At 46.2% G+C, this 6,253-nt stretch overlaps 1 protein-coding gene and 1 long non-coding RNA gene across 3 annotated transcripts in view; one reads left to right on the top strand and one right to left on the bottom strand.

Annotated features, from left to right (window-relative positions):
• The window catches only part of PHC2 (polyhomeotic homolog 2), a 113,233-nt gene that overhangs the window by 33,509 nt on the left and 73,471 nt on the right, over nucleotides 1–6,253 (top strand). The window lies entirely within an intron of this gene.
• Nucleotides 1,567–6,253, bottom strand: part of LOC132002160 (uncharacterized) — a 28,243-nt gene continuing 23,556 nt past the window's right edge. Inside the window, exons 2-3 of the long non-coding RNA XR_009399760.1 lie at nucleotides 2,167–2,355; nucleotides 1,567–1,853 (exon numbers count right to left, since the gene is read on the bottom strand). This is a non-coding gene — a long non-coding RNA (uncharacterized LOC132002160). The remainder of the gene's footprint in view (nucleotides 1,854–2,166; nucleotides 2,356–6,253) is intronic.

The raw sequence follows: 6,253 nt of genomic DNA, 5'->3' as shown, positions 1-6,253 counted from the left end.
TGTGGGTTAAGCCGCTGCCTTCGGCTCGGGTCGTGATCTCAGGGTCCTGGGATCGAGTCCCTCATCGGGCTCTCTGCTCAGCAGGGAGCCTGCTTCCTCCTCTCTCTGCCTGCCTCTCTGCTTACTTGTGATTTCTCTCTGTCAAATAAATAAATAAATAAAATCTTTAAAAAAAAAAATTAAAAAAAAAATTGAATTGTATCAATCACTTCTTTTTATAAACAAATCTGCAAAGGCTCCTCCTCTCACTTTTAAGACCAGATCTTACTTTGACTGCTTCTTTGCCAAATTCAATGACTGGTAGAGAGGCCTTGCTATGAAAATTTCAAAAAGAGTGAACTGAGTTACAACCCTAAGACATAAGCCACCCATTGGCCCTTATAAGACTGAGAAAACAGGAAAGTGGTTCCAAGGCTAAGCAGGCCCCTACACATCTCCAAAGGCAGCCATGTTTAAGGCCATTACAGCAAAGAAAAAGATTGGCCTGTTTGTATGACATCATCCAGGAAAACTTGGAGCCAATAACTGAGCCTTTCTGTATCCATTCACCTATAATCATATGGCTCCATGGAACTTTTCCAAATGGGGACCGTGGTAATGGTAGTGTGACTATGGTGTGGTCCCCCATGGCCCTTGTCAGCTCAGTGTCCAAAATAGGAATAATAGCAGTACCCTTTGTGAGTGCCTACTGTATGTGCCACACCTCCCAGGCCCCCCGCCTGTTCCCCACAGTTCCACCTCAAGGGCTGCCATCTCCCTTTTAGAGATGAGGAAACAGTGACTCAGCGAGGTACAGCACACGGTCCTAGGTCACGTGGACAGTGGATGGCAGAGGTGTGTCCCATCCAGGTCTGGGTAACCCCAAAGTCACTGCCCTACACTGCTTGGCTCTAACTGTTCCCTTTGTACATCTGTGGCAGAACTAGTTCCTTATACCTATGTCTGTCATCCTTACAAGATCGTCAAAGCCCTTGAAGACAGAAACCACATCTTTTCCACCTACCTTCCCAGCAGCACTAAGTGAAGTGAACTGTACTGAGTGACTTGCCCCAGGAACACTCTGTGGTCACTATCTGGGTCAGGGGTTGTACTCTGCTGGAATTGATCCTAGGAGTCTGATGCCTCTCACCTTTGTATGCTTTCTAGCTCTGTAAAATACCAAATATTCCCTGGACCCGTTGGAATATGTATTGAGGGCACCAGGAATGGCCAAGCCCCAGTTCAGCAGGTGTCTGGATGCTGTGGGCCAATGCGGACAGACCTACACCACCAGCTTCTGAATGACCGGGACTTGTTCAGATGGAGAATGAGCACCCTTTCCCTGAGGTTTTCATTTTTCACTTCTCTTTTATGCTGAGAATATTGTGATGTCTCAGCCCAGATAATTTAAAAAATACAGACAATTTGGAAAATAAAGCACGAACAAGAAAATAAACATTAGCAGTGACCAGACCACCCAAGCAGCCATTATTATTAACATTTTGGTACATATCCTCCTATCTAGTTCTACATCCAGTAACACGTAATTCACAACAACGGGACGAGACTGTGTGTATTACATTCATAACAAGCTTTGTCCCCTTCATTTTGCCTGGTTAATACAAATCTAGTGAAAACCCCGTTGGAGGCAAGTCCTCTCCTTCCTCTTGCCAAGACTTAGCGGGGCAGAGGTGGGTTTAAAGCGTAATTACACTTACTTAGTAGCATTTAATAGTGGGCAAATCACTTCACAAGCTAATGGGGATAAAAGGTAATCTTGCTCACAGCCCCGAGGCGAGATCAGAGTGCGTGTCTCCAGGCTGGCCTCAGAATCCGTGCACCGCTCTGTGTTCCAGCTCTCCCCAAGGCTGAACCTTGCAGGTTCCAGGAGGAGAGAGAGAGAGAAAGCAGGACAGTTGTAAGTGGGGTAGATGACGTAATGGCAGGGCCAGATGGGCTATTGTTTTTCATGGCTTTTCTATCTGAGGCATTCTTTTTTAAAATTATTATTAACTAACCAATTTCTGAATATGTTTTACATGCATAGGGAACAAAATGGTAAAGAAAAGAGTATCGAGTGGAAAACGGGCCTCCTCCCACCCCGTCTCCCAGCTGCCCACCCCTGCCCCGGGCCACCTAGGTACCCTCTGTGGGGCGTCAGCGCAAGTGGCTCCCGTGGGTCCTTACCTGAGGCATCTGCAGTTCTGAGGGCAGGAGTCTGCAGAGGTTATCAAGGGTGAGAAGAACGCTCTTCCGTATACCCCTCCATCATATCGGTTTCCTCCAGTGAGGTCATCTGAGTAACCGGGCCTCACAGCTCCCAATGAAGTCCAACAGAGTTCCTCCTTCCAGAGCTCATTATGGATGCAGCTCAGGCTGGGGGGAAAAGCCCACCACTGAGGCCACTGCAAGGGGAGGGAGCAGAACCCCCCAGCCTCAGGAAGGCCCTTCAGAACCTGGGCTAGCCTTAGCATGGGGGAACCGAAAGCTTCATCCAGGCTCTACCATGGACTGAGTGAGTCTAGGTGACTTACCTTAACTCCCTGAGCTGCCGTATTTGAGCAGCTAATCTCCAAGGCCCTTTCTTCTCTGACTGTGCAAGACTTTAACGAAGGGGATGTCTTAGCCTGGGCCACTCCAACAAAATGGCATAAACTGGTGGCTTAGAAAGGACTAGAATTTATTTCTTAGAGTTTTGGAGGCTGGAAGTCTGAAGTCAAGGTGCCAGGGGGTCTTCAGGGCTGATGAGAGCCCTCTCTGGATTACAGGCAGCCAACTGGGTGGCATCCTTCCAAGGCAGGGAGCCAAGCAGGGGAGGCAAGCTCTTGCTAGCTCTTAGAAGGGCGCTAATCCTGTTTCTCAAGACCGCACCCTCACAACCATGTAACCCTACTCACTGTCTCCAGGCCCCACCTCCTAAGGCCAACACACTGGGGGGTAGGGTTGCAGCTTAGGAATGTGGGGAGGAATGCAGACTTTCAGTCCACAGCTGGGATGACTTGAAACAGGGCTTTTCAAATTTTGATATGATAAGAATTGCCTGGAATATGCATATGAAACACCTGGGAATCTTGTTACAATAAAGATGCCAGTTGTATCCCGCCTCAGGATGGGCCCAGGATTCTTCATTTTCAACCTGCTCTGGTGATGTGAGCCTACCAAGATCCTAAGGACTGAGATGGCATGACTAATGGTCTGTGACTACGGGACAAAGGACTGTTCTAGGGACTGAGCACCTGGGAGTTTGGAGTAAGGATTACTTTGATGCTGAGCAGCTCCCTCTGGAGAACCCTTGATGTCCAGTTTCCCAAGATTCTTCTCTGCTGGAGAATGCTAACATTCTGTGAGCTCTCCTGTGTGCCACGTGCCGGGCTGAGCCTCTCTCTCTCACTCCTCACAGCTACTCAGTGAAGTCAGTGCAGTGATTGTCCCCATTTTACAGATTAGGGCGCTAAGCCTTAGAGATGTTAAGATTACACAGCTGGCAGAGGAGGCATTCCCAGCCAGATCCAGACCATCTGGCCCCAGAGCCCTCGTCTTGCCGCCCAACCAGAGAGCAGAATGGTGTTTTGGGTTCCAGGCTTGGGAGAGGACACCACAGGGATTACTGCATCACGGAACCTTCTCTTGTGTGTATGTGGGAGACAGACGCTGCTGGCTATCAGCTCAGAGAAACACATCTCCACTTACAGACCTGTCCTCAGTCTCAGATTCTCTTGATAACTCTTAAGGGGTTCTGACTGCAGTAAGATGGGGTAGGACAGCTTCTTCCATGAATCTCCTCCATCCCTCAACAAGAGGGTTCCTCGGCTGTGAAAACACGTAGGTTGTGTCATAGGAAGGCCATGGGCCTTCATAGGCCACATCCATTTTCATTTACCTTCTGAAAGAAGATTAAGGAGAAAATTCAATTTTGCCTAATGCTTCCCCCAAATGGCTAATTTATATGCTAATTAGCAAGATAAGAATCGATGAAACTGGTAATCAATATGATATCCAAGGCACCAGTAATGAAATTCATTTTGAGATACACTGCCAGTGGAAATGAAGCAATTATGCAGAATAAATGGGGCAGCTCAGGGACTAGGGGCTCCCTCCATATTACACTTGACAGCACTATTTCCCTTCTGTCCTCCGTCGCTCTCTCCCCACCCTGCTGGAGTCAGCTGTCCACTCAGTTCCCTTGGGACACCCCACACCAGCTTCTTCCTCCCTAAATACCTGACCCCGCTCTCCCTGTGGATCTGCGGGCCGCCAGGGGGAAGTGGAGCTACAGAAATTACAGAGTCTGAGAAGATCAGAGGTGTAAGCCCTGGAAGGGGGTCAGGGGCTAACTAAGAGCTTTTAAGCCATAGACAGAGTGGTAAGTAGCACTTTCCCCTCATACTGGCTGAGGCTGGTTTACAGTTTTTAGTTCTAGAGCATAAATATAACATTGCCCAGATTTTCCAGACCTGTCCTGATTACAAGTATTTTGTCCCATCAGACCGTACGTTGAGTGAGGTGTCCTACGTGAGTCCAGTGGGAAGTGGGCCTAGTGTCTCTGCAAGGTTTTGCCTGACCCTAGACATCTTGTTGCAACCTGGATATTTATTCCAGGAATTCTGACTGTTTTTCTTTTCTTTCATGTGTGTGTTGGGGGTGGGAGGTTATGATTACAATCAACTCTGGAAATTCGGGGCACATCATTCATTATTCATTCATCCTTGTGAACTAAGAGAATTGAAATTTATCTTTTATCCCCATGTCTGCTCATTGGAATCACATGGGGAGCTTCCCCCCAAATTTCATTCTGAAAAATTTTAAATATGCCAAAAGTTGAAAAAAATTACCCAGTGCACATTACATGTATTTAGATTCTACAATTAATAGTGGGCCATACGTGCCTTATCATGTATCTGTCCAACTCGCCATACATCTGTCCACTCCTCAGTCCATCTTACGTCTTGTCACACATTTCAGAGTGGTTGCAAGCATCAGTATATTTCACCCCTAAGTACTTTAGCATGCATGTCATTAGAGTTCAGTATTTGTTTCTTTTCTTTTTTTTTTTTTTTTTTTTTTTTTTTTTGAGGTAAAACTGACTAACAGTGAAAGGCACAAATCTGAAGTACACCATTTGTGAGTTTTGACAAATGAGCACAGCCATGTAAAACAACTCTCGGTCTCTGGAACACTGCCCTCACCAGGAGTTCCCTTACGCCCCCTCTCCAGTCACTCCCTACCCCCACTCCCACCCCCCACTTGCAGAGACAACCATCACTCTGATTTTTCCCACCATAGATTAATTTTTCCTGTTCCTAGAACATCATATAAGTGGAACCGCTCCGATTGTACTCTTGCATAAGTGTTTGTTTGTTTTTTGTTTTGTCATCCAGCATACCATTTTTTGATCTTTTTTTTTAATTAACATATAGTGTACTATTTGCTTCAGGGGTACAGGTCTGTGAATCACCAGGCTTACACATTTCACAGCACTCCATATCACATACCCTCCCCAGTGTTCATCACCTAGCCACCCTATCCCTTCCCTTCACTCCCAGCAACCCTCAGTTTGTTTCCTGAGATCAAGAGTCTCTTATGGCTTGTCTCCCTCCCCAGTTCCATCTTGTTCCATTTTTTTCCTCCCTTCCCCTCACAACTTCCCTACCCTGCCTCTCAAATTCCTCATATCAGGGAGATCATATGATATTTGTCTTTCTCTGATTAACTTATTTCGCTCAGCATAATACCCCCTAGTTTCATCCACATCGTTGCAAATGGCAAGATTTCATTTTCTTTTTTTTTTTAAAGATTTTATTTATTTGACAGACAGAGATCACAGGTAAGCAGAGAGGCAGGCAGAGAGAGAGGAGGAAGCAGGCTCCCCACTGAGCAGAGAGCCCAATGCGGGGCTCGATCCCAGGACCCGAGATCATGACCTGAGCCGAAGGCAGAGGCTTAACCCTCTGAGCCGCCCAGGCGCCCCAAGATTTCATTTTATTGATGGCTGCATAATATTCCATTGTATATATATACCACATCTTTATCCATTCATCTGTTGATGGACATCTAGGTTCTTTCCGTAGTTTGGCTATTGTGGACATCAGCATATTATTTTTGAGATTTGTCTGTTTTTGTTGCCAACATCAATTGTTTATTCCTTTTTATTGCTGCATAGTAGTCTATAGTATGAATATACCACAATTTTTTAGCTAGTATGAATAAAGCTGCGAGCAACATGTTTGTACAAGTCTTTTTGTGGACATGTGTTTTTATTTTGCTTCAAAAAATT

This window comes from Mustela nigripes, chromosome 14, assembly GCF_022355385.1.
Source record: "Mustela nigripes isolate SB6536 chromosome 14, MUSNIG.SB6536, whole genome shotgun sequence".
Lineage (NCBI taxonomy): Eukaryota > Metazoa > Chordata > Mammalia > Carnivora > Mustelidae > Mustela > Mustela nigripes.
The sequence above is the reverse complement of the archived record's forward strand: the minus strand, read 5'-3'. Positions and strand labels throughout refer to the sequence as shown.